This window comes from Cuculus canorus, chromosome 3 (genome assembly GCF_017976375.1).
Source record: "Cuculus canorus isolate bCucCan1 chromosome 3, bCucCan1.pri, whole genome shotgun sequence".
Lineage (NCBI taxonomy): Eukaryota > Metazoa > Chordata > Aves > Cuculiformes > Cuculidae > Cuculus > Cuculus canorus.
The window spans coordinates 35037926-35050820 of NC_071403.1; the positions used below are offsets into that span (position 1 = coordinate 35037926).

Below are 12895 nucleotides of genomic sequence, written 5' to 3' on the forward strand. Positions count from 1 at the left end.
TGATTTTTAAAGGATTAGTTCAAAAAGGAAACTGCCAACTTCACAATTTGAGGAAAAATAAGCTCAGAAAGGAAATTGAACCTCTTTATATGAAGGGAAGGGGGGAGCAAAAACATAAACGGTGAAAAAGGCTCAATTCTGCAAGCATTTTATTTATTTTCAAATAAAACAAATTGAAAATAAAATGTAATTCACTTTGGTTGTTTTTTAAACAATCTGAGTAGGCTGACTTCCTAAGGAAATCCAGCTGTGTCTCTTTGTCAGTAATGCAGCCAGCAACTTTTGAACCTGTTGGCTTGTTTCAGTAAATTTAATAAACAGCTAAAAAGTTCAAAGATACTTTGACAAGGGCAGAACAGAGGGAGAAGACTTGAAATTACTGTCTCCATTGAGAAATATTGTGTAGCATTACCTTAATCACCTTACTAGATTTTGAGTACCTATTTTCAAGAAGGTATTTCTTTCTCATGCACTCAAACAAGAACAGCATTCCTTGGAGTCCTCCTACTGACTTACTGATTTTCATTCACTTTATAGTTTGGCATTACCAACAGTCTTCACTGAGGATTGATCACTCATTACACAAATACCTTATTAACAGAATAAAATATAGTTTATGTTCTGGAGACCTCACTATCTAAATAGATAAGGGACCCAAAGAATTATACAAATATGACAAGTGTTTAGAGACATGTTTTGAAATAATGAAGAGCTTGTTTAAGACTGTGTGAAATTTAAACCAAATAGGAGCAATTATATGGGAAAATGTCTGAAATGGTAATAAATATTTGTGATTTGTGATAATAAATCTTTTGCTGCCCTTTCTCTGTGTTCTTCACAACAAATTTATAACTTCGGGGCAGGCACTGGTCATTTCCCAAGTTTACTGCAGGTACTAAGGAACTCGCTTCATTTCTGAAATACCATACAGTGCAACTGCTAATACATGTGTGAAGCGGTGATGGTTTTCGAGTTTTAAGAATTTTTGTAAGGCTTTCTTTCATATTAAAACCACTGAAAATTCAAAATTTCAGGTTTTGGTTTCTATCTTCCTTTTGCCACTATAGATTTTGGGATGAAGAAGAGTTTAGCCACTCTGCTTCAGACCCTCACTTCTCTGAAAGCGCTGGACATAATTTATCAGGGAGACAAAATTTCCTTTTATTTTCTTTGAAATAAAAACTAGAGGAGGACATTATAGTAAATATTTAGCTAAAGGACAAAGAGTGAACTTTTGTTAGTGTAATAAGGGGGAAAAAGCTCCAGGAAGTGAAACAAAGCTTGTTCTGTGAAGATACTTGTCGTAGAAAATGAGCTGAAGTAACTGTTTATCAATCCTATCTGTTTCTCCAGGACTAAGTTTCAGCCTTTCTTTTTCATCCATCAGTAGGTCTGAATTACAAGAAATTCCTAATAATACTATATTCTCTTCTATTCAAAGGGAATGATGTTATAAATGAGTTCAAAGCACAAAATATGGAATGTGTCCTTAATTTCAAAGTCCCCAAGTGCTGCATTATTTACTGGAGCTAAATTTTAGTTATATATAGTAGGATACTTGCTGCAGATTTACTAAAAGAAAGGGTTTGAATTTTTCTAAAGAGAAGGATAGATTCTTTTCAGTGAATAATTTCAAAAAGGCATCTGTGTTCAATAAACATTTGAAGGATGTTGAGAAACAGGACAAGATGACAAAGACAACATTGTCTAGAAATGTGATATCGGATAACTGCTCTGCAGAAATGTTTTTTCAGTAGACAAGTAATTTTAGAACTTGTCCATTTAAATCCATGAAAAATTATTTTGATTGTGCAATTAAAAATGCATCACTGTTTTACTTGAGTTTCATGACGTGTCATTTAAAGAGACCAAAACACTGTTTGAAATCTTAAAAGAGCCATGTAACTGCTTGTCATTGAATGGGGGAGATCCAATGCCCAGGAAAAAACGCACTCATCCTGCAGAGAGCCTCAGGTTTTCAAAGCCCACTTTCAATTACACTTCCAGGCTGTCTTTTTTATTCTGCGCTTGAATATCTGTCCAGCTTATGATGCCTCTACTGTGTAATGTGGCCCCCAATTTAGAAACTTTTTTGTTCCTCCAGTCTTTTACAGTTCTCTGGTAACTGCCATTTTAACAACTCACTGCAGAAGTTTTTTTCCTCCTTCAGTCATTCTCCTCTAGAATTCTAAAAATACAGGGAAATGCTATAAACCGAAAAGACCAATTAGAATAAGAAAATAAGGGGACAGGATATAAAATTACGTACTTATAGGCTGAAGACTGTCTTTAATTATTAGAAACTACAGGACTTCAGAAGAAGCAGAAGTTCACATGTCTGCTATTTAAGTTTTCTTCTTCCATCTTCAGCAACATCTAGGCTTGGCTATTGCCAGAAATGGGATACAGAACAGGGTGGAGAACCAGGGCTGATTCTATATAACTATTTTTATGCACTCATGTTCTAAGACTCTTTAGGCCTGAGGAGCGGTATCAGGAATGAGTGCCTTCATTTTCCTGGAAGTTAAATTTGTAAGCCATGTAATTCCTTTTTAGGTCGTTCTTTTTATTAAAGACTTCTGTCTTTACCACCAGAAGAATACCAAAATAATATCCAGTAAATATTTTAAAGACCTTTAGTAAAACTGTAAATTATCTATTAAAAAAATGTGGACGTTTTGAAACAGATGATGTTACACCATTACAAGGGAATATATATCATTTAAATGATCTTGCATTGTTGTTCAGTTATTTGAAGAAGATAAATGCCATCTCTAGAAAATTCTTATTAAATTTTCAACCAAAACACATTTAATTCATTCTACAATATGGCTCAATGACTGTAATTACTATGTAGTAGGTACATAACTTGCTACCTCTACACTGAAGGCTACCTTACTAAGAAAAACCCTTTTATTTCCATTTACATCAGCCTGTGAGTTAAAACTCTGGAGAGCTTGTCTACTCTTTTTGGCTATATTATTTCTTCCAGACATCTCTTCTTAACAATCACATCAGATCTTCACATTTAAATGTAGATTCAAATTTTAATTTAAAAATAGTTTTAGATTTAGCATTTAGCTCATCACAGATATGACAGCAACTGTTGGTGGTTTTATGTAGAGACTTGATATTTAGCAAAGAGCTCACTCTCCCAGCAGGAACCTGGTCTTTTGCTGCACTTGTGAATCCCTACCCAAATATACGGATTGTGGTCCTCAGTCTGCAGAGACTGTCATATTTTCCACATATTTGGCCTGTACTGAACTCCTTCAACCACAAGTGATTGCTGGGATTAAATAGGACTTTTTCTTCCATCATTTGATGTGGATTTGTGGTACATCTTTATCTCTGAACACTGAATCTTGAATTCCTGCTGTTTCCTCCACAAGAAGCAAAGGAGATGAGGGAAAGGAAAATCTGGAATAAATGCAGAGGTGCACAGTGTCATATGTGTGAGAGAAGGATTATTCAGAGTGGTTGAGGGAGCCAGGTGATAGAGAGGATAGGAATGTGGGAGGAGACAGTGTTAAGATTACAGCAGCACAAGTAAACACATAGAGGAGATATCACTCTGTGATGAGGTTTTCTGGCTTTCAAGTCTTTCGTTTTTGACTTCTACCGTTGCCTCAGGGAGGACCTTTGAAATAAGTCTAATGCATCAAACAGATAGCTTAAAGAGAGTAGTGCTTCCATCTTGTCCTCCGGCCACAACAGGGGCACTGCCCTCCCTGAGGCTCTCTGGGCTCAGCATTTATTTTGGGGGAAGCTCACCAAGGGTCTCTTTCCAGTTCTCAGAAAACACAAGCAGAATAACATCACAGAGGAGACCTGCATAATCTACATCCCCCAATGACTCAAGATGTTGCTTTATTTAATGCAGCTGTGCTTGCTGCCATTCTTCTGGAGACGGTGCCTCTTTGTATCAGCCTGTGTGGAAATTTCTGTAACATGAGGCCGTATAATAATGCATATTTGCTGACAGCTTGTGAGAGTGGCATATAAAGGTTGCACTGGCTGCAGACTGCGTTATTCAGGAGGAATTAAGTCCATAACTGTTTCCAATGTGTCTTTAAAATTACTGCCTTTATATTGTTATAACATCCCACAGTGCCATATAGTCTGTGAAAACAATGCAATTCTTTTCAAGGAAATCTTGTTTAGTAGTCCTTTGTAGTGTATTTGCACTGCTTTTCATGTTTTTTCTGACTACTTAGGAAAGAAAAAGAAGGGTTGTAACTAATAAGTAATCATATTTTGTACTCTGCTTCTCAAAACTAGGTCTTTTTGTACCTTATAAGATCATGAGGTTAAGATCAAAAGTCTCCTAACTCTTTAATATCAGAAGCAGGCTCTGTATGTAGCTGGCAGCAGGAGGTCCACTGTTTTGAGAGATAAAGCATCTGCTTCTATGCTTGAGCCACCAATGAGAAATAATTCCCTACTCTTATCTCACTTAGAGATTATAATTTTATCCATCATTTCTGGAGAAAAAGGAGTTTCTTTTTAAGCAACTAATTGGTATTGACAATGATCTTCATATTTGGTAATAGAACCTGACCATTTTTATTTTTTGTTATGAAAACCCATAAGGATTGTGAAGTTTACTTCTTTGGCTGAGACCCTCTTTGCAGAATGGTCAATGCCTGATTCCACTTTCTGAAAAGCAGCCCGGGGTAAGCCAGTAGAGCTGACAGTGGGACACACATACAGGGAAATTTAACCTTGTGTAAAAGTTTGTTTTCATACAGATATTCGTCATCCAACAAAGAAGCTGAGAGGATGTTTTCAAAAATCTACGATGTCAGGCCCCCTGGACGACTGTTTCACCTCCCATCCTTTGTTTAAGTCATCTTCGTTAAAACTATTCCATTCTGCATAGATGTCAGCCACTCAACACATTCTTTTTCTGACAGCATAAACAGCTGTCTCAGGGACTTCCAGTTTCCCAATGTTATCTATGTGCTGCAGACAAACATTTAAAAAATCAGTGTATATTACCTTGTAGTTAAAGGGATTTGCAAATTAATCATTTTAAAGTTTGCTAGATACTACCTGTGTGTAATTTAGAATCAACAGTTTGGGAATCATTTGAGAACAGAGGTGATCATTTCCTGTCGTGTCATCACCAACATTTGTAATTAAGCCATAGGTAAGATGGGAGACTGTAGTTAAGGACCTCTTTTCTAATGGTTACATTTTATTTCATGTTTGATAAACAGTCTTAGTTGACAGTAACAGTCTGGATTTTGTTTTTTAACATATTCAGTATGGTGGTCTACACAAAAGCATTTGAAACAGATGCCAAGAGCAAAATAAAGTTGAGCTAGCACATAGGCACATGCTTTTGCAAAGTAGACTTTTAAAGTCACAGACAGACACAATAGATTTTTGACATATGATAGCAAAATGTTGGCTTATGCAAGCTTCATTTTTTCTGACAGTTTCTAAAGTTCTTAGCTACCATGGTCATTGCCTCATTACAAAAAAAGGTGTTTTGAAATTGAGGAAGTATTTTTTTATACTAGTTGAGGGTGTATAATTTATAATCCTTTTGTAAGATGACACAAGGGGCCACTCTGCACTTTGCACTGATGGTAAACATATCCACTTGTACGAAGACATACTTAAGCTGCTGAAATTTCTGTAGTTTGACACTTTGTAGTAGTTAGTCTGTTTGGTAGCCAAAGAAGAAGCAAGTAAAACTTTCCCTTGCAGTACATCCTTTTAGGCAATCTGAACAAAGAGGCCATTCCTTTCTCCTAGGAATTTCTTGGAATGGGCTTTAACAGTATTTGCAAAACTATTGGGAGGCAAGATTGTTATTGCGTTGTTTAGGTGTACTCTTGATGATGACTGGTCTCACTCAGGCATTTTATGGCATATCAGGAGCTAGAGGCTGAGTGGGCAAGTTCAGTTTCTATTTCCACCAGGAGGGCACAGTGCTGTCCTAACCATGGCAATTCACTGTAAACCTGGAGCATGGACCAAGCACTGGGACTTCAGCTGATGGCCCCTTCCAGCTGTCATGGGAGGTACCTGGTTATCAGCTGAGCTGGGTCGGACATTGTAAATTGAGTTACGTTGCTGCTTCTTGAGCTACTTTGGCCAATGCATCAACCATATTAGCCGGAGAAACTATGAGGACGTAGGCTAATTCTTTAACATTTAGTCTGTTTTCCTAAACATTGAGGCTTATGCAATCATCTGGCTCATGTGAGTAGGATTTTCTGCCCATCCCCTGCTGTAAACCTTTATCGGTAATGCAATTTCAGCCACATGTGAGTGTGACCTAATATTCTCAGGGATATTACAGCTTCTGCATGCCATAGAGGAATAAATGGCTCTGTCACTGCCAGCTCAGAGAAAGGCTGCAGTATAAAATTACTCCTTATTAGATACCAGAGTATTCATCTAGGGTAGCCTGACCACAAATAACCTGGTACCAGAAGATCCATGAGACATTGCACCCTATTAGACATACGGTGAATCCAAGTGCAAGACACAACTTCGTAGGAAGATAGGCCCCATTATTCCCAGTTGTTCATGAGCAACTACTTGTTTGTTAAAAAAAAATAGAAAAACTTATACAGTCTTTGAAGTATGGCATCTCTCTGTGAGTATCAAGATGAATGCTGAACTGTGGATGCATTCTCCAATGCCTATCCTTCCTTAAAAGAAAAAAATTAAAGTAAATGTGTCAAGCCAAGTTCTTTATATGTTTGCATAGTGTTCAAAGTACCTCAGAGGATAAGAGGAATAAGGAGTTATTCATCCAAAAATCAAAACAGGGAAAAACTGCAAAGTGCATCTGCATAAAGACAGCAGGGGTTGCTTCAGCTGATTATCTGTGATATTAAAGAGCGTCTTTGGCACAAAGCTGATAAGAATATTGCAGAAAGCTAGTTCAAAGAAAGCTAAAGCTGCTGCTTTCAAAAGCTGGGTATCAACAATATTCCTTTTGTTAAAACTGGAAAACATGTTTAGCATAATTGCTAAGTACTCCAAAACCAGAATTCTTTGTGCATGGAAAGTGCATTTTCATTTTCAAAAGTAGTTGCAATAACTAACACTACTGCAAATCCTAGTTACTGATTATATTCTGTTATATCCAAGGCCCGGATAAAACTCAAAACCCAGTTCTTTAAGTTATTGTGCAAGCTTGTGATAAGAGTCAGTCTCTGTCTACAAGAAACCCTCAGACAGACCAGATAAACAAATGGTAAAATAACAAAAGCACTGGGTTTTCTTTTAAGGCCAAGCAACTGAAACGCAGAGAGATTGAATGACTTGCCATAATCATATCTCTGGCAGATCTCTGTATTTAACTAAGATTTCTAATGTCCTAATCCAGAAGTAGTGCAGAACTGTGAACTATGTTTGCACAAAGACTCCGTGAGAAGCTGTGAAAATCCTTTTAGTCCTTTCCAAAGATTCATCATAATACAGAAATTAAGATTCAGTGATATATCCTTTATAAATTTAAGGAATTCATCCTCCTAACTTAATGTATTCTACACTGAAATTATTCAACAGTTATTTCAAATTATTGAAAGCAATAAGCTAGAGTAGTTCTGTAGCAATAAGCTATGGTAGTAAGACAGCTCCATACCAATGATTTCTTAGAAGTGGTTATCGGTTATCAGGTCATGTTTGTGTTTACTTTTAATGGAAGAAATTTTCTTCATAAACATGTCAAATGCCTTCTTAATATGTTGAATTATTTTAAGTTTTCCAGTCCTGTGTACTTAATAGTAGTCTATTGAAGAACCTATATCTGTGAAATAGGTTGCAAAATCTGTAAGTCATGATGATGCTTTAAAAGTGGTTGCCAAAGAGGTAAAATCAGGATTTAAAAGTAACATTTGTTTTAACAACAATATTTAGTAACTATATAAACTGCAGATAAATAGAGGTAACTATAGTAGCTATATATAATACCATTTAAACACACATACCATGTGATAGAGAGGTCATTAAAAGCTAGAATTAATAGAAAATCATCAGTCATTGGTTTGTGACCACCTTCTGGTATTGCTATTTTCCGTTTTTTCAGGCTATTAGCAGAGAATGGACCTGTGATACATTCTGATTTGGACTGTGCCTGCAGGACCACAGACATAAGGCAGAAAAGGTCCCACAGTTAAGAAGCCAAATTCGTATAAATAATGCAGGTTGTTTTTACAGCAGAATGAGCTGCCAAGGGCCTGACAACCCCAACCTCTCTCTTTAGTAAGTCCCCACAGAACCTGGGTTGCCATATCCCAGTCTGTGTTTTTAAAACCAAAGCCAAAATACCTAAATGACCAGTATGTATTCCAGACAAAACCATGTTCAGTGAACAGACTTCTCTGGCTTAAGGGAATTCTTCTCTGACATGTGAATAGATTATTAAGAAGAGATGATTTTTCCTCCATAGTCCCTGAGAAAACACATACAAATGCCACGCAAGAGGTCAGCATTCAACATAGATTACATTTATAGTGTGATAATACTCTAGCAGTGTGTGGCACTGCAAAAGGCGTGGGATTTACGGAGGGTTTCTCACTGGGATGAAGACCTGATTCTATGTGGAAGACAAAAACACTTGCATATCTTCCATAAACAATCAAGACTTGCAGCAGTAATTCTTCTTATGGCATTAGCGAGACCCTTACTGAAATAATACCTCGAGTTCTTATGTTGCTTTAGTTCTCTTCCATAGAAATGCTGAAAGTTCAAAAGGGTTGGCTAAGCAATTGTGTCTGAGGGTTGAGTAAGCTCACTTTATTTTATTTAAGAGAACATTAAGATGTAGTCTTAAAGATTAAATAGTTTGAGGGTCCTTTACATTGGATGCATAGGAACTCAGACTAGTATAACATAATACTTGAAGAATATCTAGCAATTATCCATACAGATAATTCAACAATTCTGAAGTAGAAGTTTTTTTTAATATTTCCTTGCATACATAAGAGTGTCCATCCGTGAATGGGGGGAAAGAGCTAAACTGAAAATATCAAAAGACTGAAAGGAACACTGGGGAAACAAACTATGCACAAGGCAGCAGCTATTTTGGCATAAAGAGAATACACGTTTCCTTTTGAACTGGTTTGTGCATTTCTAATATATATATATATATATGGTTAAACAAATACATTTTATTCCATCCATGGAATTAAAAAGGTCCACTTGGAAAGCTTATTAACAGCTGTACTGCTGTTTGCAAGTAGGATGTTATGCCTTTAATAGCTTAGATCAAAAGCTGGCTTCTTTTCTTGCCATTGGAGAGAAGGGTACTTTTCAGAAGCTGGTTTTTTGCCGTTTAGTTGCAAGCTTCTTCAAACAAAAATTGACTCACAACTACATTGTGAGGGTGATGCTGTATCTCAGAAGTCACAGAGGTCTATCTTAAATATATAAGTGCCAAGAGTGAATATAGAAGCAACAGTCTATAGCAACTCACCTGCCTACCTATCATTTGATATTGCTCAGCTGACTCCCGTAATAGGCAATGAAGAGCTACATAACATGGTCAGTGGAGGGCTGTACAACTGCCCAAATGGCAGGGCCTACGCTGTACTTTACAGAATACATTGTCCCCATTGATGCAGTGCTGCAGTCTGCAGTGGCTGTGCTTCCTGTCATAGACCTTTTACATTATATTTCTGCATCTGGAGCTGAATCCTGTCAATGAAGGACTTTCTGCCTAATCATAGGCCTCCAGTGCTAATCAAGAGCCTCAGGGAATACAAACACAGGTCTTGCAGAAATTGCATAGGACCTATGAAAGACCTGTGCCTTCCCAGTTCGGACTTACATGCATCTTGTATGTCTCCGAGCACCGGTATATCAGCAACTGAAGTAGCAACTGAAAGGGAACCAGGCTACCTGATGATTAGAAAGCTATCATCTATGCAGGTCTACTCCTGTGCCTGCCGCAGTTCATAAACTTTACCACTCCACTAACATTTAGTGCAAACCTGTGTGAATTATGTTGGTGGACATTTACTTTAAACTTCACATTATGGTTCTTAAACAGCTGTCAAAATCCAGAAGATATTTCTGGAAGAAAGGAAGATTATCTATATCATGAGCAGACTTACCAGTGTGACTTTGGAGGGCAAAGTCATTCTTTGGCATAGATTGCATATGTGTAAGCAATAAGTGATAAAATGTAGGGGGTTTTATCTATCTCTATGTAATTGTTGTGCTTTGTAAGATTCAAAAATAAGTTTATTATTAGACAGAGAACCTCATAAAGAGTTACCTTGTGATTTGATTTTTAATTAATTTGGAAATTGAGATTGAGGTAGTTCATAGTAGAACAAAAATAGAGGATTGTGTATGGTACATTCCTGGCAGAATGAGGGCTGGCAACCACTGCAGAAAGCTTCCCTTCAGCATAGTTTCCATGATTCTGTATGTGCTGTTTTTCATTAAGAAGCTTTAAAGTTCTCTTGTGTGTTCTTGCAAAATGCCAAGCTTTTATTAAGGTTAGTCTGCAGAATTGTTTTTCACGGAAAGCACATGTTGACTTTTGTACTGCAGGCATCAGATCTGCCCTTGGAAGCAAGTAGTGAAAGGAGCTGGTTAGGAAGACCTAGAAATGACCTGACAACACAAGGACGAATCGTGACTAAATCTTGGGCAGAGATCTGGTTCACTTTGATATGGCACTGAATCACTTCCTCAGTTTCCCTAAAGACCAAGGCTTACCTAATGTTTATGAAGCACCCAGGAGAACTGCAAAGCACTTAGTGGCAGAGGAGAGCAGCAACAAATAGCAGGTGTGGATTCATTGTGCATGTGGGAAATCTGAGGTTGCTAGATTATTACCTAGTTCACCAGCAGCTCTGCCTCTCCCACCCAGCTAAGGTCAGAGAACACAAAACAGGACATTTCTTGGATGGCAAGTGACTATGGGGCACTGCATTGTTTAGATGCGTAGCAAGCCCTCTGCAGCTGATGTTCAGAAGGGAATTACTTCTTGCAGGCTGAAAGTTCAGAAAAAAAAGTAAAAATGATGTGTCAACTTCTTCCTCACTCTTTGTCCTTCAGTTTTCTTTATTATTCACGTAGGACTCCAGATGTCTTAAACTTCAATATGTACGTTGCATGTTTTTCTAGGTCGAGTTAGCGACACCAGAACCTTTTCTCTTCATTAGTAAACTCATCCTAACCTGATTCTTATCTGCTGTGAAACCACTTTACATAGTATTACTGTCCACAAATCCCAGGTGTCTCTGTGATACTGCCAGACTAAGGCTCAGACTTCCAAGATGATTATTTTTTCTGGAATAATAGTAATGAGAGATTTTATCTGGGAAATTCCTGCATACAGAGATCTGGCACAACGCTCTTTGTTCTAAGAAACAGGGTGAAGTGCATTTTCATATAGACACTAAGTGGTTTTGCATACCACGTAAAGTGAATAGATAAGGAATTGGAAAAGCATTATAGAAAGTGTCATGGGAATCATTTCTCTTTTACTTCTTAAAAAAACTCTTTACTGTACAGTTTCATGTCAGTCTTCCTGTCAAAGAATAACTAAACATACTTTGCCAGAAAGGAATACTTTCCATTTTTCCTAACCGTCTCTAGCCTGGTTACATTGTTCTGAGATTTACAGTGACTATTTCACAGATAAAAACTTTGCCTCTTTGTTAAAACATTTATTTCCTAGTATTTTTCATTTTGCTTATTGAATATGAGGTTTTACTATATCTCAACAGATCTAATAGGAACAGGGTTTCTTGTTCTTTTTCATTCTGATGTTCCCTGACATGCCTGGCCCCATAGCAGACCTTAAAAAACATCTGAAAACTCTGCCAATTGTTCTAACCTTGTCACTTTGTCCCTCATTTGAATTTATCGATTAGTGTGGTCCACAGGTCCATGAAATTGTCCCCAGACCTCAAGACTGGACTTGCCATCACATGTTTGTCTTCACTCAGATGCACATACCTTACCTTTCCCTTCTGCTCCTCATCTATCACAGGTCACAAGTTTTAACAGGGAACTCAGTGTACACAACCTGCATAGACAGGAGCTGCAAAGGGGCAGGAAAGGCACAAAGCAACGGAAAGGTGAAAATATTTCTGTTTCTCTGGTCCCAGGAGAAGTTTTCCCGCTGAGCGTTGTCTCTGCATTCATGACCTGAGCAATATCACAGTGCAGTTATTTCTTTTATCCAGATTCTACATAAATTCAGTTATACTTCTTTCATCTCCATCTCACTTTGCCCTCTTAAGCCACTTAAATGGATATTGTTGCCACAGTACCAAATTACTTCATGACCCTTAATGTATTTACACTCATAAGACTTCTGCCATGTGGGAGCTTTTAGTGCTTCTATTTACACAACAAAGCACCTGAGGTCAGGTAGGAAATCTGTGGCAGAAGTGGAGATTCCCTCTCCCAAAAGCCCAGCTAAACTAGTCTAAATCATGGGTACTTGAAGAAGAACCCTGCATGCAGCCAACCACAACTTCCAAAATGCTGATTGCATTAGGATGATGAGTAGCCTTCCCAAGGACATTCTTAGTCACAGCTGCCTCATGCCTCTTGGCAAGGCACACACTCAAGAAACCAGCTACAGCTTGGCCATCCTGCTTCCCAGCTGGCCTGCTGTCCAGCACATGCATAGTCGGGGGAGGTTTCCTAGTTTATATTCTCCTTTTTCTCCTGTTTAGCTGTAACTCGGCATAGTGCCACCTAATTATTCACCAGTGCAACATCAAACAATTTGATTTCTATAGCACTTTGTAGCACATTGCTTGTGGCAACGATGCACTGCATAACCCCAAATTTTTAAAGTCTTTTTTTTCCTTGAAAAGGGGTAGTAATAATATCAAATACAGTACAGAATATAGTAAAAGCATATATAAGTCCCCCTTAATGCAATAAGATTGCA

General features: G+C 37.7%; 1 protein-coding gene across 1 annotated transcript in view; it reads left to right on the forward strand.

Annotated features, from left to right (window-relative positions):
- NT5DC1 (5'-nucleotidase domain containing 1) overlaps positions 1 to 12895 on the forward strand; it is a 140935-nt gene that overhangs the window by 97367 nt on the left and 30673 nt on the right. The window lies entirely within an intron of this gene.